A 22,238-nucleotide genomic window follows, 5' to 3' on the forward strand; every position below is an offset into this window, starting at 1 on the left:
AACTGACAAAATGATCCATTTAAAAATACTCGTAGATATTATAGTTCATTGGTAACTGAGCAGAATTAAAAGTAATTGTACGTGAAGTGCTATGCAAGCGCCTGATCTTGCTCTCAGCAAAGTGGGACTTTTGCCAGTTCAGACTCTAATGTTCCATAAATTGCTGATAGGAAAGCAATAGGCTCATTTTATTTCTGCATGTGTTTAAGTGGGGTCTAATTCAGCACCGGTCAGACTTGGGCAACAGTCCCCTCAGGAACATTCACAGTCATGCCCAGGATAGACTGAGCCAGTCCCTGCTTCGATAGGAATTGCTGGTGGTCTGTGTGCTGGGGGGACCTGGAGATGGTGTGGAGCAGGCTGTGCCAGTGGCACTCCATGGCTTTGACCTCAGCAGCAGCTGGCTTTCTAGAGCTGCAAAGACCAAGGGTGCATCATCGGAGGCCCTCCTCCACCCTCCGTGGAGCAGGGGGGCCCTTAATCAGCATCCCAGCTCAACTCCCTTCCTCTTTGGCATTTATTAGTGGCTCACAGGAATTGCACAACGCCTACCGCAGCCCCAGCTTCCTCTTCAAGCTTGGCCATCCCCAGCATTTTCCTGTGCGGCGACCTCTGATCTGGTTCCCACCTTCTCCAGAAGGTCGCTCCCACCGGCTGGCTGCCCTGGGGCTGCTCTGCCGGCAGCACCTGCTGCCCTGGCACCTCAGTTTCCAGCATCGGCGCCCACGGGAAGCCCCGGCAAGAGTCCTGCTGACCTCCCGCCATCCCGGTGCACCGGAAAGCTGCTTCTCAGGAACCCTGGGTTTCCTCACAATTTGTGTTCATGAAGGAAACCTCCCACCCCCCTTCCACCCACAAACCAACAACCCCAAGCCGTTTCTAGCCTGTGTGGTCCTGAAATAAATAAAAAAGTCCTTTCAGATGTGAAACAAGGCAGCCCTGTCTTCCTGACTCAGCAGCCTAAAACAATAGCTAGGAGGACTCACCTCGCAGCAATTTTTACCCTCTCAGGGGTCATGTTATAATACAGTAGACCCCCAGCTGTGGTTTTAAAAATGCATTGGCTTGTTTTGGGAAGCTGGCTTGAACAACTTCACTGAGCTTGCAGGAAATTAGTTGTGATCCTTCATACAATGGGAATTTTGCCTTTGACTTTGCTGGGAGCAAGATCAGGACCTTACTGCCTACAGAAGAATTGATAGCTCTGTCGCTTTCTGGAGCAGGGAGAGCTGGGAGGATAAGCAATTTCTCCATGTAGGTGGCTCAGCTGAGAAAAAAGCAGAAGGAAAAAAGTTCCCTTTTGGGTCAGTTCTTATTTTATGGCCGGGGTAGCTGGTCACTGCCCTACAATATTGCCCGACAGAACAAATAGCTGAATGCACAAATCGCTGTCCTTGTGTTTATTCTTCTTACGTTTTATGGACAATAAGCCTTGGGGAGGGCTCTCCACCTGGGACATGCTGCCTCTGCCCTTTCTCGAGGGGGTTTGCCCTGAGCAGGGTCTTTGGGGCTCCACCACCTGTTGCAGCTCCTTACCTCCCTGGTGACTAGTCCTGCCCTGCTATCTGTCCTCCACATGAATGATGTTGGGCTGCAGGGGGGGTGTTATTCATTATAAACATGTTTTTAATCCCAGTTTTTGTTTCAGGAGATAGCTGCTAGAATAAAGTTGCTGATGTGTTTCAGCCTGATGCTTTTATTCACTTTCCTGAGTCTGAATCTGTCATCCTTCCTGTCTTTGCTAGTGTGACTCTTGCTTTGTCTCTGTGGTCTCTTCAGAATAGCCAGTGTGTTTCCTCACCTTCTTCTTGAAAGCAGAGCTTGATGCTGTGTGTTAATTACTGGTGGGTTCTGCTCAGCTCAGTCCTTCTTCATATGGAAAGGCAAGATATGACTGAAGGAAAAAGAAAACATAAGAACCCAGAGAAATAGAAATTGGCACAAAGTTGTCATCTTCCTAAGAGTGCTTGTCTCAATGGTAATATCAACCACAAGGGCATGTGTCCCTCCTTCACAGGAACAGCGTTTGGCCTTGCCTGGCTTAGTTTACAGTAAGACTAAAGCCTTTTCTTTGCTGTTTCCTTGCCTTAGGATGTGTCATGCCCATTAATTGCCCTGAGGTAGAACATGCCACTGAGATTGGGCCCAAGAGTTAATAACTAGCCTCAGCTCGTTGTCGGGGACAGATGCTCTCTAAATGTGACTTTGGGGCTTATCCCTGTAGCATGGGAACACATTCAGAGCATATACCTCGTCTCAGCTTGTTTCCATGTGCATATCACACGTAGGCAAATGCAGCCCTAAAACTGCCTCTGTAGCTGGAGTGATTTGTCTAAGTCAGAAGCAATATCCACAGACATCCTTTTCCACTGTTGCTGTGCAGAACGACCATAGGTATGTGGGATGCAGGTTGTGCCTTAGGCTACATGATGGGAGCACATCTGCCTTGTTCTTGCCCAAGTTTTGGACTTGCAGAGGCGGGCTTCCAGTAGTGATGGTGCCCCGGGAGATGCTTTGCAGCCCAGTACAAGCAGGGAGCAGGGGGTGTTGTGGGGCAATAGATGCTGGTGAAGGAGGTGGGTGACCATGAGTGGTAGCCGAGGTGGCTGGAGAAGCTGTGCCAGCAGATGGGGTGTGCCAGGTGAGGATGTGTTGGTCATGCATCATTTCTACTGATTTCTAAGGCATGGTCTGGGCTCAGCCAGTGCCCTGGGCGCTATGGGCTACTTTTGTAGAGTGAAAACTCACAGCCCTCTTGTTCAGATCCTTGACCACTAAACTTCTCCATAAGCGAAGTCTATGTATACAGTAGGAACTTTGTGAATCCACACTAACAGCTGAGGATGCCTTACAGCCTTTCTGACACTGTGAGTTAGTGGATAAACAGGAAAAAATAAGTGATGAGACATCATAAAATGGACTTTTATTCCTCTTATTTTCACAGCTGCAGTTCAATGTACTCACTTATGACTGAAGCAGCAAAGTGATGTAGTATATTTATATGCTACATTTCTAAACAAACCAACATTCATGTATAGTATGTGGATATAGATACTAAATATCTACATGGTATAATATAGATAGACTACATACATATCCTTCATTATAATATATGTATATGATTGCAATATATTTATATGGGAAAAAAGTAATGAAAGTGTAGCTAAGTAGGACAGAACTGTAGGATGACTGTTTTTCTAAAACTCTGGGTAAAGGTGTACAGCTTCTGGTAGAGCAAAATTTCTGGTATAGCTGTGATATTTATGGCCAGATTCTGACTGCTGAACTCAAACAGTAGCAAGCTCTGAGTGCCGATTAGCCATTATTATGGCTATAAAGCATGCAATTTTTATTAATCTATAGGTTCACTCTCTGAAGTAAAATCCTAGCTACTTCCTCGCTACAGAGCCTTTCCCAGAACTCGGAGGTGATTTGCCATGTTGGGATTAATGTGATAATTTTTGTCTGGGAGACGGGGGGAGAAGGGGAGATGAAAACCCTAGAAATTATTTACATAACTAACCCTCCCAATTCTTTATTTTCAGTTTATTTTCCAAAGGTGAAGGCTTGCCCAGAGCTGAAACATCAGATAGAAATCTGGGTGGGAGACACCACAGAAAATAAGGTGATGTGAGTCTGAAGCTTACTTCACTTGCATCTCAAATGAAAAAACATATTAACTCCCACTGTTACCAGAGCAAGGCTCCTTTGCGGAGCCTTCCAGTATTGCTAGAGAAGGGGCTGCAGAAAAACTGGCTTGCATAATTATAAAAAAAGCACTAGCTGTCCTTCTCTGTAGCAGGATTTGCTGCTCGAAGCCCACAGTTCCAGTATTTTCACATACCAGCTCTAATTTGATATTTTTTCTTAAATATATGGTTTTCTAAGTAGTGAGATAAATCAAGCTGCCAGCAGTTCAGCAGATGTTAGCTAATTGTTTTCTGGGCATTCTTTACCATTTAAAGAAATATTTTCCTGAGACCGATCACTGATGCATCGCTTTCACCACTCTGGCAACTAAACTCACTAGATGCTGAGAAGGGTGGCAGCAGCTTTTCCATCAATATGCCTTAGGCCTGGTCGAGGCAGATCATCTAGACTGACAAAAGAAGAATATTTATGGTGTCCTTTCCAATTAAATCCTCAGCATCTCTGCTAAGATGGCCAGGGTTGCTGTGGTATTTTTAATGATGTGAACAGCTGCTACCTAAGAAACCTAACGATCAACTCATGGCCATGAAATAGGTGCTGTGTAGTGACAACACTTGATAAGGTCCATCGACTGGGCCAGATTCAGAACAATAACCTCTCAACTGAAAGGCTCTCCAGGCTATTTCCATCACCCTCGTAGACCTCTTTCCTGACTTGCCTTGTGCTGCCTCTGCTCCTGCTCCTCCACCGGGGAGGATACAGGGTCTTTCAGCACATGTTGACTGATAAATGACGTTTGCTACCTCTGTGCCTTTTCATTTGGGGGCAGGAGGGGAAGCGGGAGCCTTTGCTCATGCTGTTGATGTTCCCAGGCCACCCAGCCTGCACTTTGCTTTTGTCCACAGCGTAGGAAATGCACATCTGTACGAAACGCTGCCAGGTCCCTTTGGTCCAGTCTTCGGTGAGTGTGTGACTGGGGAGGCTCCTTGTTGTCCCAATGAGCACTGGGTGGGCTGGTCTGTGTGTGCTGGTGGGGTGGAGCTGCTGGGGCAGCTGCAGGGAGTGTTTCCTATCAGTTGTTGGTGTGATGTCATGGTCAGTCTCCAGTGTGGGAACACGCTGTTTCCTGCCTTTCAGGGTTATTGCAAATGACTAGACGGAAGATCCTGTTCAGAAGTGGGACAGGCAAGTAAATAAGTAGCCAAACTTTTTTTTTTTTTTTTTTTTTTAATAAAAATATATAGAAGAGCACTGGCACTGTGCCTGCTGCGAGGTCAGAAAACTGCTCTATACATCTCTACCAGAGCCTATATGTGCCACATGGGCTCTTTCCAAATGCCGCAGTGTTAAACTTGCTTAGTAGTGACTTGAGAAAGCTATCTGGCAGGTCTATTCTCCATGATCCTTTCCATCCCTCGCCTCTTTGCTCAGACTGCCAGCTCCCATGTCAGCAGGGGAGGGACCACATCAGCAGCCCAGGGCTGCATGTTGGATTTGGCTGACTCTGCTTCCTAAAACATCCCAACGGCTGGTGTGAATCCTGAAGTCCCCAGATGTGCGTAATCCTGCTGGGCAGTGAGATGCCCCATGAGAGCTGGTGGTTTGAAGTGAAGGGAGGTCACCTGGATCACACATGCGTGCACACAGAGTTGTGTCATGCCTTTGCTTTCCTCTCTCAAATAAAGCTTTATTTCAAAGTTCAGGTCAGGCCCTAAATTTGGTGATCTAGTGTCTTGAGTCTCTCTTTTGTCTTCACAAGGCACAAACTGCCAAAAAGAGCTTCGATAAATTGCCCCGGCCAGTCATTAGTGTTACACATGCACATTACCCTCCTGCCAGCAGGCAGCCGGGTCCTGGGAGCTGCATCCCTGCCCACCCTAGGAGAGCCGGCGGCACGATGCAGCGGGAACACGTGTGCAGGGGCACGCTCTCCCCTGTCTCGTGCTGGCAGGACCAGTCCCCTGGCAGGACTACAAAGCTCCCCTTCTTCCCAGGGCCCCCAGGGGATAAGACACCTGTCTGGAACAAGAAGAGACTGGGAAAATGCTGGCCCCACTCCCTCTTTCCTCACTGAGAGCAGCGGTCCACCTCTCTCAGTGTCCGGTCCCTGCACGGCTAGCACAGATGCAGCAGGAGGACTTGGCAAGCAGATCGTCAGTTGTGCACAGCTCTCGTCTGGTCCCCAGCAATTTGTGACTCAGGGACTGCCTGAGTTGACATCATCATAGCTATTAGCCTTCCATGCATGTCTTTGCTATGAACTTCCCTGGTTGCCTTTTGAACCAACGCCAACTTCTGGTGCCCACAGCACCCCGTGACAAGGAGTTCCCCTGCTCCAACATTAATGGATGATCTGTGTGCTCTGTACTGCCCAATGTGCATTAGTGCCACATCCACCTTCTGCAGAGAAGGACCCAAGCATCCAAAATGATGCTACAAAGGAGACAGCAACCTCCTTTCCAAGGCCCCGTCTCCTTAGATGATGCCAAATACAACTGCCATGCAGCTGCAGGAGGACCTGCAGGTAGGTTCTAGGTACAGAAGAGCTCTGTTAACACAATGGAAATAGGACTATTGTCCGTAACAGTGAAAAAGCAGAAAGTGGGCCAGTCTGTGGGATGCATATCTGTTCAGAATATGTGAAGTCATCGCAGCCAGGGGAGCTCTGAGAGGCATCAGGTCATGCCAGGAGTGACTTGGCTTCCTTCTGGCCTGCTGGAGTGACAGTCCTCAGAGGGTATCCACAGCATCTCCTTTGAGCATCCAACTTGGCTACCTGTATTCAGAACAGAAAATGGTAGACTGCTGACTTAAGCTCAGTAAAAATACCCTCCTCGTACTTCTGCGGGTCTAATGTGTCCCCAGCATGCACAGCCACTGGGCTGGTCTTCCCAGACCTTCTCCCTCCCGCAACCACCCTGCTCCTGTGGCGGGTGCTGGAGGGAAGCCAGCGGCCACCCTGCTTCCCCCTGCTGCCAACCCGTGGACCAGGCTCATCCCTCTGCCTGCCCAGCTGTCCCAATGGCCCTGACGTGCTCCTGTGCACTTTTGCAAGGGCCTGGGCAGTTGTTTCAGCTTGCAGCTGCAGATGCCAAGTGTTATTTGGGTCTCTGCCATGGCTGAAATGCTGCATCAACCGGAGTTCCCTGGCTGCCCACCTGTACCCTTGCCCTGGCCCATCACTCATCATGCTGGAGCCTTCTGCAGGGAGCCGTGGGGCGCGCAGTGCCCATGCCAGCCCCAGCCCCCCTGGTACCCCTGTACAAACAGCCCCCCTCTACGAGGTGAAGGAGCCACATGAAAGAGCAAACAGCTTTTTTTCACGCCTTCTGGCCAGAAGGAGTGTATGTTGTTGCTCTGCATACGTGTGTGCGTGTGTGCATATGTGTGTGGGATCAAGGAGGAGCAATGTTTTGGCCTGATGAGTTGCAGAGGGTGTGGGGACCACATGCCATGCATGTGGGCTCATGGGAGGCAGCTTGATAAGTGCAAACAGCACACCTTGGGTTTATTGGCTGGGAGGTGAGTGAGGTGAGGAAAATACTTCATACAATGTGTCATGAAGTCTGCTTCCCAAAAAAAAGGAAAAAAAAGAAAGAATAATGAGAAAAAATGGTTGCAAGAAACCACTCTGGGCTAATGAGTGCCTCTTTGATATTGGCATGCCTTTTGCTGCTTCCAAACCACGCTGCAGCCAGCACTGCACATTGCATCCCTATGAAGGAAGGGATCTGCTTCCCGGACGGGCTCGCTCTGCCACTCCAGCCCTTGTCTGATTCCCTTCATGCTCATCATGAGCCCGCCACTGCTTGCTGCTTGTGCTGAGTAACAGACAGTGTTGATGGCACCAGCTTCTGTGGCAGTGGGACACGCCGAGCCCGGCATTCTGGCATGGAGGGTTTTGGAAGGCAGCAGGTGACCGAGGGCACAGGACCTGCTGAGCAGAGATGTTGCATTTTGGAAGCCAGGGCCCTGTCTTACAAAGGGGATGAGAGAAAGCAAGCTGAGCAAAAGCACGCTACAGCCACAGGGGCTGTTTTTTGTATGGTCAAGGAGAGGGGACTCAAAACCAGAATACTTATGCCCCTTCCATCATGCTAATCCCGGGCCCTTCTTCAGGTACCCAACTGTGCCACTGACTCGCCATGTGTCCTTGGCCAAGCTGCCCAACCCCTCACACCCCAGCCACCTCACCCAAATCAGTCTGTCCTCTGGCAGGCGTTGTGTGTGCAGGCATGGATTTAACCGGCTCTGCAGCCTCCATTCATCCCTGTCTCTTGCTCTCCCGCTGCGGTGCTGACAACTCATATATTCCCAGCACTACGCTGTGGTTTCTCTCTGGCTTTGGGAGCCCCTGTGCCAAATACTGCTGATCAGCCTGCTGACCAGCTGCATCTGGTGCATCCAAAGCCAGCCAGAAGCTGTGGAGTGTATGCTGCTCTGCGATGGCTGCCTGGCGCTGGTTGCAGCACATGGGTTGGGTCGGTGGTGCAGGGGCAGGGCAGACACCCGCTTGGCTGCTCACATCCTGTATCCCATCCTGTGCCCAGTGAGCAAACTGCCAGCCCCGGACACTGATGTGGACACCAGCCCTGAAACTGAGAGGTTTACGCTGCTCTCTGTCTACCCAAAACAAAGACTCTCTAAAATGGGAGGGTATATCTAGACCCTCCTTAGCAGACTTCTGCTCTGTCCTGAATGCAGAGTGGCAAATTGGGGACTTGCTCTGGGGAGGTTGATATTGAACCTGGTGTATCCATATCAGATTACAAATCCTGGGTTAAGCATAGACCTTCTTTACCTTCTCTCTTTGCTTTTTGCCTCTGTGCTGATCTAAACCCCATAGCAAACAGCACCTGGCCCAAAGCCCACAGTGATAGTAACAACATTTGGATGACCCTACACTGGGGCAGAGCATGCTTGGGCAAAGGGATGGTCTCCTCCTAACCTGTTTTCCCAGTCTGAGCTGATGGTAATTAAGCAACAGATGATGTGCTTCGGACTTTGATCACCTGTTAATGCTGATCAGGTGGGTCAGCTGAAACCGAGACTCCTCCGCAGTTGTTTCAGGGAAGGGGGATGCAGTACTTGCAGGGGTTGGAGCCACACTGGGTGATTTAGTGGGAGGATGGGATCTGTGTGGTGGAGTAAAGGTCTCCAATGCTGTGGAAGACTGATGTTAGCCTTGGAAATGTCTCAGGGTCTTGAAGGAATGGCAGCAGGTAAATAGGTATTGGTATGTTGTTGCTGTTTAGACAGGTATATTTCTTGATCTGCTGGAAGTCAAGAATATTACCTGCTTCAATTTTCCTGTGTTTCTGAGACCAGCTGTAATCCTCTGTGTGTAATGTCTAAATTTTGGGAAAAAGTCTGTTTAAGCAACTGGAGGGTTGGCACTTGTCCTGGGAGCCCAGGGCAGCTGGGCTGGGCAGTCCCTTTTCTGTGAAAGGGTCTGCAGGCAGAGAGCCTGCCCCTTGGGTGTGTTTGAGAGGGTCCTAGGAAGGACACTGTGCTGGAGCTTATCCTGGGAAACCAGAGACACTGAACATGTCTAAATGCAGCAGCATCCTTACCAGGGCTTTGGAGCATGTAAATCACTTCAGTGGCAGTAATGCCATCCCTGCTCATGTGTGTGCTCTGCCTTATGTACATAGGCACTTGGCATGCACCTGGAGGAACATTTTTTTAATGTGTTGACTCCCTGGAGAGTTGTACCTTGAGCTCAGCAGAGGAAAATTTGAGGAAAGAGCATATCCCTCCTCGTACCTCAGAGCCTTGCACTCCTTAGCCTGACAACCCACACGTTTACCAGATTTAGTTACTGTGGAGAAGGCAGAGCAGCTGTGGTGAATTAATTAGTAACTTCCAGAGCTGTTGCAGCCTCCGGAGCTGGGTTATTACCTGTAAAGACTTAGAATAGTCACATGCAGATCTGTGAGTACAAGGGCACTAGTGTTATCTGTTGCAAAGGGGAAAGCCAGTGAAAATGTCTGGCCTGTTGTTTCTGCTGCTGTAGGAGATGGCAAAGAGGAGGGGAGATGTCCGGAGGGGATGACTCCCACCACTGCCTGGGGTCCTGTGGGGACTTGCAACCTTCTAGCATGAGGGCAGTGGGATGTATCTGTCCTGGGGTGAGCTGAGCTGGAGCCCTGCATTGCTTTGGAGGGCTGCAGTCACTTGTATGCTCTTCAGAGGATTACTGTTGTCAATTTTAGCTTCTGGTATTGAAAAAAGTGGTGTCCATCCAGTTTGGAGAGTCACCTTCCATAGCCAGCTATGACTGTAATACTTTGAAAGTGCAGCAGGAGCACTGTTTTTTTTAAAAAACCAAAAACACCTAGGGGTCTTTTGGTTCAAATCTTCTTAATTGTTGAACTTCTCACTGATCTTACAGAGCGGGAGTGACATCTGGAGATGATTCCCTATGTAACATAGGAGTGTGCAAACTTCATCAAATGTAGATGTATCAGCTATTCACGTGTCAGTAGTACTAAGCCAGCCTGGGAAGAAAGAGGGTAAGTGATGTACATGATAACCTTGCCTGGAAATCATAAAATGTTTCTTTAAATATGGCCAATACAGCAATTTATCCTTACTGTTTAGTTATCTTAAGAGTACTCAGAGATATGTCTGACAGTCTATAGGACCCTTATCAGTCAATGAGAGTTGGGAGCTTAAACCCCTTAAGCTCTGTTGATGGCTTTTCATATTTTTCTCATAAACTGCTACTGTAAAAGTAATTTTGGAAGGGTTTGGAGGCTCTTACATATGCTCTTTGGTTACATTTTTTGAGCCACAATAACTTCTCTGGCCTGCACTGCTACTTACTCAGTTTTCTGTGTGAAGTCACAAACCAGCTCTGAAATGGGCTGGAACTCATTAAATCTGAGCAGGATGTTTGGTTCTGTAGATCTCATTTGAAAGTCAGTTGGTGATTCTGATATATTATTACAAATTTACAGTTGTCCTTCGTTGATAATTATGTTCTAAGTCTGTCCTTCAAATTAATCTGCGTGCATACTCTAAACAGCTCTGCAGTGGCTTTGGTTTAAGTAAATTACTTACAGGAATGACACATTTGTTACTAATCCTCCAGCCTCTTATAGCCAAATTCTGTAATTCTCTCCCAGACTGGTAATTCTTTCTTATGCAAGCAGACCTACTGACTTCACATTTATTCACCCAGTTCAGACCACCACTTAGGCACATGGTTAATTGTAAACATGTGTTTAGGTCTCATTGACTTCAGTGAGGCTTAAGTGCTGTCTTGAATAGGCATTCTTTTCCAAATCTGAGCTGGAAAATTAAATTTGTCCCCCTGTATAAAAGATTAATTCAACTGTTATGTCTCCAAAAGAAAGCTGAAAGTTCTGTTGGATTAAAGCAGGATATACACTTAAAGTGTAATAACTGTTGCAGAATACCTTGTCAAGTAAACTCTTATTCTGGAAGGAGCACCCACATTCAGAGATGCTATTTTTGAGACTATCTGTATATAGGTACAAAATGCATCTCAACTGTACCTGGAAGATGATAATTTTGATTTGTGTGATTATTTAGTGCAAAACCTGAAGTGACGTATAACTAGGACTACACCAAGGAATTTATAGAACTTGAAATTAATGACTAGCAGAAGCAAGATTTATATTAAGTAAAATAAAAGGATTGTGTGTGTTTCATTTGAAGTGAGTCACTGTTACACGTTCTCTGTTCCTAGTGCAAGCCACCCTAATAGAGGCACTGGCCTGTGAATTCTCATTAAAAGAAGGACTAGAAAGAGGACCAAGTCCTAGATGCCCATGTATATGGGCATATGCCACAGATCCTGAGGGAGCTGCATGCTTTTACCTTCATTTTGGCTCTATTGAGATCTGACACAGGAGGCAGAGGTGGGCAAAGCTGAATGTGGGCAAGATTACTTCAAACCTGCTTTTGCATCCCTCCTTCATGTGTGTCTTGTTCAAGACAAGTGGGCTGCAAGCAACATCAGAAGGTAACCAGGTGGAGGGCGGTTGCAAGGTCAGCATGTGTCTCACCTGCTTTTCAAGCATCCTCGTGTTGGGGCCAAACAGTGTAGTACCCACGCGCTTCTGGTTTAATTTAGCTTCGTGACAGTAGCTTGAGTGACTAGCACTCATGTGGAATGAACAAGAGTGACCATACCCCACACACGTCTGCAACCCTGACTGTTAGGGACCCCTTGGAGGTTAGTGTGAACTGGAAGGCTCTTGGTGGTTTTGCGGTAGCCAATGTGTGCTCAGTGGGGAGGACAGTTCTTGCAGATGTGTTGCTGTGTTCAGGCTGCTGGATAGACTGCTGCAGGTACCAGCTTTGTATCAATGTATAAAATGGGGCTGAGAACCTTTAAGCAGGAAAACAGGCTTGTTACAAGTGATAAGCCCAAGAAATCATACTTCTGGCACAAAGCGAGTAGGAAGGAAATCTTATCAAGTCTCCTTACAGTTCTTCAGAAGCAGTAAAAGAAAGGGTTAACCTTTAAAATAATTTTCATCAATTACTTGGCTTTCCCATGACATCAGTCCTCTTGGTTTCTATAGTCCTTTGAAGAACAACATTACTAATAACTAACATCATGTCTTTCATATAATCCTGAATTTTCCTTTGAGCCTTCAAGGAAAGTTACAGTTTCCCCTGTGCTAAGCTTCACTTAGAATTTGGAGTCTGAAATTTTATATGTAGGACATTGTGAAGGAGTCCTGGGAGAGCAAAAAGATTTTTGCTTCTCATGTTTGCAACACTTGGCATTAGTGGTATGACAGCATTTTAATTCCTTACTAGCATTGCAGATCTATGCGTGCATGTGACAATATCGTGTGCACAATGTGTGGGATATACCTAAATATTCAGGTGTATTATTTTTAATGCACAAGCCAAATGCATACACCTAGGCTGTATGACAGATTCACATAGTTAGAAGGTGCTGGGGAATATGATGTTTAAACTCATGCTTGCCCCTCTTTCCAGCAGCATCCTTTCTGATGTCAGTCATATCACCGTATTTTTAAAACAAAGAGAGGTTTAAGAACACTTCCATGAGTAGTTGCAAAATGTTGTTTCACTATGCGAAAAAACCTTGGTAAGAGAAGAGGGGCCATGTCTGTGGATGGACAGCACACTCCTTAGGAGCAGGCTTGAATCCAGTGGTATTTCCACCAGAGCACAGCTCCCTTTTTATGGTGCCCAGTAAATGCCAAGATGTAGATGGTGACTAGACTGGAGCATCCCAGAGTGCTCCAAATGTACCTGAAGAAGGGCCTGATCATGTAAACACCTGGTGTAGTGCTTCTAATAGGACCCTGAGGGCTGGCTTGTCACAGCAGTGGCTTTGCAGGAATGTAAGGAGAGGTTAGCTGTTACCATAGGTCAGCCATACTCTTCCTTGCCAATCCATTGCTTTATGCACCCTGAACATAGGAAAGATGCTGAACAAACGTGGCTGCAAACCCCTCAGATCCGTGCTCCTGCCTGAATTTTTTTTTTTATCCTAGCAGTTTGTCTTTCTGATTGTGCGATTTTTCTCCTTTTTTCCTTTTCTTTTTTTTTTTTTTCTCCTGTGTGCACTTTGAGGCTTCTGTTTAACTCTCTCAAAGAACAAACAAAAGAGTTGAATAAACTTGCTGATGTTCCCGTTTCATGGCCTGCTGATAACTACACGATAACACTCTCCACTGGATTCTTCATTTAAAAAAAAAAAAAAAGTAAGAGGAGGGGGAAAAAAAGAGCCTTTGTCAGCCTCGATAGCACTATTCACTGTTTTACCAACAAGTTACAGTGAGAACATCAGCTTCCTGTCCTTTCATTGAAGCCCATTGATCTTTCTCCCTAGTAAACAGAGCGGCTGTAGCTTTTGTTTGACTTGTGCTCCCCATTTGTGTGGTGCATTACAGGGATGAAAAGTGCTGTTGTGGCCGTTCTGCAGAAGAAGAACCGGGACAATGGCAGTGGGACAATGAGTGGGAAACGTGTGGCGGCTGTCGGAGGGAGACACTGGGCAGTCGGGGCACCACCATAAACCCGGTGGCTTTTGGGGAAGGGGCTTGGGAAGGCTGTGGCCAAGCAGCCTGGAGCTGAGCAGCAGTGGGATTTCAGGCTGAGCATTGCTCACCTCTCCCTTTAAATATCTCTGTGCAGGGCAGTGCAGGTCAGAGGATGGATGGCAGGACATGCCTGTCCTAATGAGAAACAAAACCCCTCAACTGTGGCCAGGAGGTAGGAGGGATGCGGCAGTAGATGTGAGATATTGCCCTAGCTTTGTTGCTCATTCAGTTATCAGTTAATTACAACAAAAATGATTGCGTCTCCAAGCTGGGGAAGTGTGTTAGAGCTGCAGGAGTAGCTGTGGTCCTTTAGGAACACCTTAACTAGCAAGGTCCCTCTGCTGTAAGAAGCTGAGTATGGGGAAGACCTTTTTTGGGTGGGTAAGGTACCAACCATGGTGCAGGATTGAGGCTGAGCTGGCAGAGTTTGTGCTAGGGGAGCACGCAACTGGGGCAGGGGGATGGGAACCCTGCAAAGAAATAAGCCTCCCCCCCCCCTTGTTTTTTTGTTTTTCCTCCCAGTTGCTGAAGTGAGTGATGCTTTAGAAAACAGAGCAGAGATCTGGAGTTTCCCTTAATGATGGTCCAAAAAAGTGTGACTGCTGTCAGAAAGCAAATGTATGTCTTGTCTGAGCTGAACTAGCAAGAAAAAAAGAGTTCACTTCCCTCTCCTGCCTTTCAAGCTTCATTTCAACAAGGAAACTTCTCCTTGTCAACTTCCATTGTATGCAGGCATTTTTCTTGGCCATACTGTCCCTAGAATTTGGAAAGCTTAAGTAAAAGAGAAATAATACATCAAGTCTCATAAATACTTCCTGTGGCTTCCCAAATCCACTGAAATGGAGATGTGTTGATTTTTGTTTTGTTGTTTTGTTTCAATAGCAAAACTTGATTTCAGTGTGATTCTGGCCTTTCTAAATTGCTACTTATCTATCTTGAAGTGATGTCTAGGAGGCTTGGCTACCAACCACAACTTTCTGATGCCAGGCACTTGGCACCTACAAAACAAAAACATGAGCCTTCCCCCAGAAAGCCTGCAGTTATTGCTATTCACGTTAAGATTTCCCAGTTTGGTGTTGTCTACTAATAGCCAAGTAGAAATGATCTTTAGCAGCTGAGCTCTGACTGTGGGTTGTGCTACTCTTTCTCCAAAAGTATGTGAAAAGAACTAAAGCAAGTAGCTGCAAGGGTGCATCTTTACCCATATCTGTATCTCTGCAGATACTGCAGAGCTGCGCTAGTGGTGATTCTTGTTGCCGTAGAAAGGCTTAAGCAGACTTTTGCAGCACTGTGAGTTTGAACATCTTTTTCTTCTTTCCCTTTTATGACTGTTGATGAACTTCTCAGGCATAGTCCTTGCATGTGATTAGTCAATATATTCTCCTTGAAACTTGTAGCGGGAAACCTTTGCAACATAATTTGTCTAGACTGTTTCAGAGTCCCATAACTTGTTTTTGTGCAGAGCGTGCAAAATGTGGCAAATCTCAAAGATTAGAATAGAACTGGATTATTCCTCAGCTACGTTGTCAAACAGTTAAAATGCTGCAGTGACTAAAATCTTGTTTCAAAATAATTTTTAAAAAACAATCTGAAATGCAGAAGTTTTCAGAGATTTGACACAGCTGTGTCACATGCCAACCCTCTCTTTACTGCTCTTATTGTGCAGCTAAATCTACAGTGAAATGTAGCTTTCATTATAGGCAGTGTACAGTTGACCAAGATAGATTTTGTGAGAAGCTTGTGTGATGAGGCTTGGGCTCTTTTAAAGTGTTATGTTACAGCAGAAAATTGATTTTAAAATCAGAGACAGACACCTGTCTGTGCAATCTGATAAATAATTGGCCTGACATTTTAAATTTGGAAGCATCTATTTCACAGTCTTTTTAAAATATGCATAATGCACACCTGTTAGTGAGAACAAAGTTGTAGAATTTTGTACGGAACATGTAAGTCTCTGCATCTGTTAAGGTAATTTGATTGGTCATATAATGCAGTATGCATCTCCTGTCCTTGTGGAGGGTGTGAACCTAAAGCACACTTTTGCAATGATAGTGCTTGTTTTGAGTTCATCCACTGATGCTGCACAGCTGAAGTTTCTGGACCTGTGGGTGCTTTGCCTTGACTTGTATGAGTTGCCCCATTTCACATGGCAAGTCAATGTTGAAAAATTATACGCAGGCAAAAGTCTCTAAGCCAGGGCCTAGGGAAAGGGGAGATGTAGGGGAATGCTGATAATCTATTTCAACAGCTTTTGGGTGTTGATCTTAGTGTTTTGCTTGCATTGTGTAAGTCCGGGTTTAAGTTATGCTGTCAGCATAGCAATATAAAAGTATGGTATACTTCCAAGTAAAGAGGCACACTGTAGGTTAAGCTTAAAGAATACTGGTAATACAAAGCTGTTGGACTAGTGAAGTGACATAAATCCTTTTTATGACTAAAAAGACACTTCAGCTTCACTGTGCTATGGAAAAGGCCAGAGCCTTATAGTATCAAGTTCCAAACCCATATAGCCAAGCAGCCTCCTAGCCCTTGAGGATTTTGCAAGGCACGTATAAGATCTCTGAAGATCCATGATATGAAAATGCTCTTTTTTTTTTTTTTTTTTTTTTTTTTCCCAGCAGTTACTAAGAGAGGCCCTATCCTGGGAACCATGTGAGTTGATACTGACACCTGGATAGGACAGTACTGCTCAGCTGTCACCCCTTTGCTTTTCATTCCTGGGATCCTTCCCTTGCTTGGCTGGTAACTCTCAGGTGCACTGATAATTTCAAGAATAGCCACAAAGCTGTTGGGCAATTACAGATGTTTCTTTGCTGCACCTGAGGTGCTGGGGAGGTGATGCTGGTGCTGACCACCTGTCTCCCAGGCCAGGCAGGGTGGTAGGTGACATCTACTCATAAAGGCAGGGAAGAGAGGCCTGCCTGCAGTGGGGGAGGCAGGAGTACTTAGGCTGCTGGAGACAATTAATCAAAGCAGATTTTGGCCAGGGTAAAAGGGTAAACACCCTTCTTCCTCTTCAACACATGCTGTGGGAAGTTTCTAGTCTGCAGAAGGTCAGTGAAAGGCAAGAGCCCCTGAAGCACAAAATGTTTCTCCTGGATGGTGAAGCATCGTTCACCAAGCCAAAATCAGGAAGGGGAAGAGAAGGAGAGAAAGTGAAGGGACCACCTATGTCCTCCACAAATCCTCTGGTAGCGCTCGCTGCTTGAGCTCCAATCTTTGCATAGCCCAGTGTACTGGCAGGTGATGGAGAGGTGAGGGTTTGGGGGTAACAGGGTGCCTGCTGGGGAGCTCCCTCCTGAGGCCCACCCTGTCACTGCAAAGAGGGTTTCCTTCTCCTGTCTCTTCTTGATTTTTACTTGCAGACCCTAGGCTGGAGCCTTGTGGTGGGCACCACAAGCTGGTTTTGGCATGGGCAGATCCCCATGTTTTACACTGGCACCATGTTCCACTTCTGATCACTTGTGAGCAACCCAGAGTCCCTTTTTCTCTTGTTCTTCCTCGCTCTGGCTCTATTTTTTTTCATTAATTTTTGTAATTGTGTAATTAAAAATGGGCATGCTTTGCCAAGGCTTATTAAAACAATGCTGCTTGCTGTCAGGAGGCTTGCATTAGAATTATGGAAGGAGGGATTTTAATTTTTTTTTTTCCTAGTGTAAAGAAAATGGAGCTGAGGGATGGGGCAGGGATTAAGTAAAGGATGACAGGTGGTCTAAATCCAGCCATGAGTTCTCCTCTTCAAAGGCAGGCTATTTCCTAGGTGCTTACATTCTCCCACAGAATTTGGGGGATTAGCACAAATTGTGGCCTAATGATGCAATGAAGCTTTTCATGTTGCTGTTCTCCTCCTGGGCAGTTTGTGCTGTAGCCCTTAGGTATGCTCCAGGCTAAAATACTGTTGGGTGGAGCAGAGGGCTGGGGTGATGGAGGGAAGCAGGAGCTTTCCTGGCTGTCCTGCCATCCTGCACACAGTGTGTGCTCACAAGTAATTTAATTGCATTGCAATTTGCCTTTTTAATTATTTTTTTCTTGCCTCTGTTGTTAAAAACTCTGGGAACAAAGTGGGGGTGACTGCTCTTGCTAAAGCATGTTCATGTGCCTTGGTGTTTTGAGAAGCTATGTCTGAAGGGCCTTCTGTTTTAAGTTGGTATGTATCTTCCGTTGCCTTGCTCTTAAAAATACCCATTGCACATTTGTGCTGGAAAGACAATACTGACTGAAGGGTTGGATTGCAGGGAAGTGGGATGCACTTTAAGGGGTTTGCTGGGGAGGAAGGTGTCAGCAAGGTGATAGAGATGGGAGAGGATGATAATGCATGCAGTGGCAAAAAGCCACTGAATATTTATTAGGAATGCAGCCTTCCATATACAGAAGGCCAAGCCTGCCCCTGTAAGGAAAAATTCACACAATCAGAAAGTAGGACCCCAGCAGAATTTCCTGCATATACTGCAGGTGGAGGATGATACGGCCTTTGTTTTAAATCACTTCTGTAGTAGTGAACAGATCTTTGACTTAGTTAACCTGGATGTGGGCTTATGCTGATGCAAGTGTATAAAGCTTGACCCCCATGGTGTGTGTATAAATCCATTGATGAAATGCAAGATTTTCAGGTTTCAATTTTTTTTGCACCAGAATCTAGTCCAGGAGTGCTCTGGTCCAATATACTGCCTTTGTGGTAGCCTGTACCTCTGTAATGAAACTAATCAGTATGCAAGGGCTTGCACTGGTGCACAGAAGTGCATGCAACTTACTGCACTATGCTAAATTGTTTTGATTAGACTTTAAAACCAATTCCATATTTTTTTCCATGAGGGGTTTATTTTGGAGTCACTAGAGCAATTCTGAATCAATTTAAAGATACTAGTCAAAACGTCTGTTCAAAATGCTGTCTTGGGAAAGATGTGGTGGCTGAAGCTAGTTACAGATTGCTAAAAAGTGTAATTTTTTTAAAAGATTTTTTTAATTGAAACTTTTCATGGAAAACCAGGCTTATGTTTCTTGAGAACTGTGGACCTGTCCTTTGAGGTCTGTTTTCCTTACCTTTTTTTTCCTGTAGGGAAGGCATGTTGCAAGGAAGAGAAATTTATATGAGGAGAGATGAAAATAATGTAGACTTCTAACAACAGCTTGAAGAAATGTAGAAATTTTCATGATACTTGAGACAAAATATTTGCTTTTCACTAATCCAACTTTACTGCCTTGTTGGACTCTGCTGTTTGTATTGCAGAAGCAGAGAGTGTCATTTATGCTGAAACTTCTAGGAAAAGTGTCCTGTTGTAGAGCTGGATACCATGGAGATAAAAATGCAAGTGGGTATCGTATCTTTGTGCCTTGGATTGTAAAGGAATTGCAACAGACCTCCTAGTACTGGTGTCGGAGAGCAGGTTTCAAAGTAGCATAGGGAGAGATGTTCCTTAAGCAAAGATGATTTATTCTCCTCTTCAAGATTTTTGCAAAGTGAACTGATGCTTCCTGAATGAGCACAGGTCTGAGTTCATGTCACTTTGGGCTGTCAGGTTTTTAAAGTATATAAAGCATAAACTAAAGACCTTAAAAGAAAGAAGGCTCGTATGTTTATATACATAAAGAGATGTCTCTTAATTTGACATCTTTACCATTGAACTGGTCTGTGATGCTTGCAGTGGAATGAAGTGCAGGCACTGATAAGGCTGTGATTATATGTAGCAGCAGCACAGTGGGAAGGAGCGGCTGCTCGGACGTGGCGACAGAATCGAAGCCAGCTGTAGCAGTGAAAGTCTCACAGGGTTAACCACAAAGTCTGCCTGCAGCTGCTGCAGCTCAATACCCAGCATTCACATGCGGCCTCACCAAACTGCCTTGTGACATTTTTGATTCATGTCAGGGACAGAGTACCATTGTTGGGGGGAAAAAATAACTGTTTTATAAAATGTTCTGCAGGCTTTCAGTCATTTCAGTCTTTATTCTCTCCTCTGCACCACTCTAGGTTGGAAAAAAGTTCTTGCTTTGCTTTTCCACTTGCTGCTTTAAAAAAAATTGTTTTGGGCTTGATTTCTTTTATTAAAGAGCATAAGCTTCTCCTTAAAGCTGGGGAAGAGGCTAATAGTGGGCCCTATTTTGCCTTTGTCATGTTGCTGTGACCCTTAGGGTTTGAGGGAGCTGTGCCTCTTGATGGTGTGACCAGCAGGAGAAGCAGAAACACACTTTTACCAGCAGGAAGGGTACTGCGGTTCAGGGGGAAGGGCCTCCCCTTTTGTAGCAGGCAACTGGGAAGGATTTCTTGAGCGATTTCTCTTTGCTTAAGAACAGGGCTGCCTGCTGCAGGTCTGCTGTCAGACCATCAGCTTGATTGCTCTGATCATGCTGGTGCAGTGGGCTCTGGGGATGGAGGCTCTGCTCCTTTACTCTTTTCAGTGCAGAGATAAAAAGGCTCTTTGTTTTTCAGATTTATGGAAAAGTTTTAAATTGTTTGTCGCTCATTGCCCTGGGTAACCCCATACTGTGCTGCTAGTTGGAGCTCCAGGGCTGAACACCTAGCCGCTGGCTGGGACAATGGGACAGTATGAAAAGCTCCTTTCCCATTCTCATTCCTCTGAAGGAAGTGCTGCTGAAGGGCTCAATGCATTTTCTCAGCTTTAATGCCTCATTTGCTTCAAGCACGTACAAGGATTTGCAGTTTGAGAAAACAAATTAAATTAGCGCTGTTTCTTTTTTTGGTTCAGCTTGTTTCTAAAGGAGTCATTCCCCCATATCCATGTTGTAGCAGATGCTCAGATGGGGACAGCTTGAAAAAAGGTCCTGGTGAAAGGATAGTTTTGGTTTTGTTTTTTAAAACAAGGTTGGTGCCAGAGTGACCCTGAGTACGATCTCCGGAAGACAAGGTGTGCTGTAAGAGGGGGGATCATTTGACCCTTTGCATCTGCCCATTCAGGACTTCAGGCAGAAAGATCTCCAAGTTCGCTGTAAAATGTTACAGGAGTCTTGCTGCCTCTCCACAAAGCAGAGCCTGCCTGGACCACAATACTGGGTTCTCCAGACACAGCAACTGCAGCTCTGTTTCAGGCCTGACTTGAGCATTGAATTTGGACTCTCCATCAGCATAGATCTGACTTCTGGCACTTGGTTATAACACAGACTGCAGCACAAACCACTCGGGGTACAGGTGATGGCCAGCTCAGCAGCTGTAGCTCTTTCATTTCTGTTCTGGACACCCCAGATGGTGGGGAAGTTATTGGGCACTCTGCAACACACAGATGGACGCAACACCCTGGGTGGGGTGCGAGGGTCTGGGCTTGGTGGCTTTGTGCTCCTCCATCCCTATGCCTGATTAATGAGCCCTCCAGGGACAAACAGGCCTGGAGAAGTCACTGCTCTGGTCCCCGGATCTGCTCACACGTTTGGGAGCCTGAAGTGCTAGTGGGTGCTCATGTGCTGTGCTCCACTGGTGCTCCTGGTTCTGCAGCAGAGCAGCCGTATCCAGGCCAGCTCCTCAGAGAGCCAGTTCAGACCCAGCAAAGCTTATTAACTCAGGCTCTGTGGTGTTTGAAACAGGCTAAACTGCTCCAGGACTAGTAGGAGCAGTACAGCAGTGTATGTGCAGCATTGCACCCATACAGAGCTGGCCTGGGAGTCTCTGCATCATGCCAGGCTTCATCCACAACCTGGATAAAGCACCTGCAGATAATTGGGAGCTGGCTGTGCCTGACTGGAGGGCAGTGTCAGGTTAATTAGACATCTGCAGGTTATTCTTAAACCCTTTTTTTTTTTTTTTTTTTAAATTTTGCAGTCCCAAAATGGGGAAATGTTTAAAAAAAAAAAAAAAAATTAAAAAAAGAATGAAGGCCTTCTGCCTGGATTGGCATAGAATACAATTTTTACTTAATTGAAGACTGGTGCAGACTGATTTAATCTCTTAATAATTTCCCTTTCTCAGGTACTAAAACCTGTGGCTCAGCATGGCTTTTCTGATTTTCCTGTTCTTTGGTTTACTTTCCATATTTTGCATTCATGTATTTTCTTCCCTGATTCTTAATGTGCTTAGCCTGTTAAGATGAATATAAGATCTATATGGTAGAATCTGAGATCATAATCTGTCTATATCAAAGGCCAGAATTATTCCCTGTTGTTTGTAAAGGAATTATTTAATAAGTAATCCTTGTAAGTGTCAACATTACACATGAGATGACATAACACTTGGGGAAAGTAAGGACTAAGCCAATATTCCCACACCAGCTTCAAAGCTAAATGTGCTTTCACATACAGATGCTTCCTATTTCTCATCTGTGGCTTCTATTTCCTCCTAATTGGAGTTGACACTGGAAGTACCAGTTCTCCTTTTCCTCCTCCTGGATGTTTTGATTGGAATGTTAATACCATCCTCCTTCATTACTCGGCTCTGTGGAGTGGCATGCCATGTGGTTTAAGGTATAGGATTGATTTTCCTGTAGAAGCCCCAATGTCAGAGGAGTGTTAATTCACAGCTGGCTACTAGCTGCACAGCAGTCTGAGTCCTCATGTGCCTGCACTTTTAGGCACAATTGAAATCTGGAC

Source organism: Strix aluco, chromosome 1 (genome assembly GCF_031877795.1).
Source record: "Strix aluco isolate bStrAlu1 chromosome 1, bStrAlu1.hap1, whole genome shotgun sequence".
NCBI classification, from domain to species: domain Eukaryota; kingdom Metazoa; phylum Chordata; class Aves; order Strigiformes; family Strigidae; genus Strix; species Strix aluco.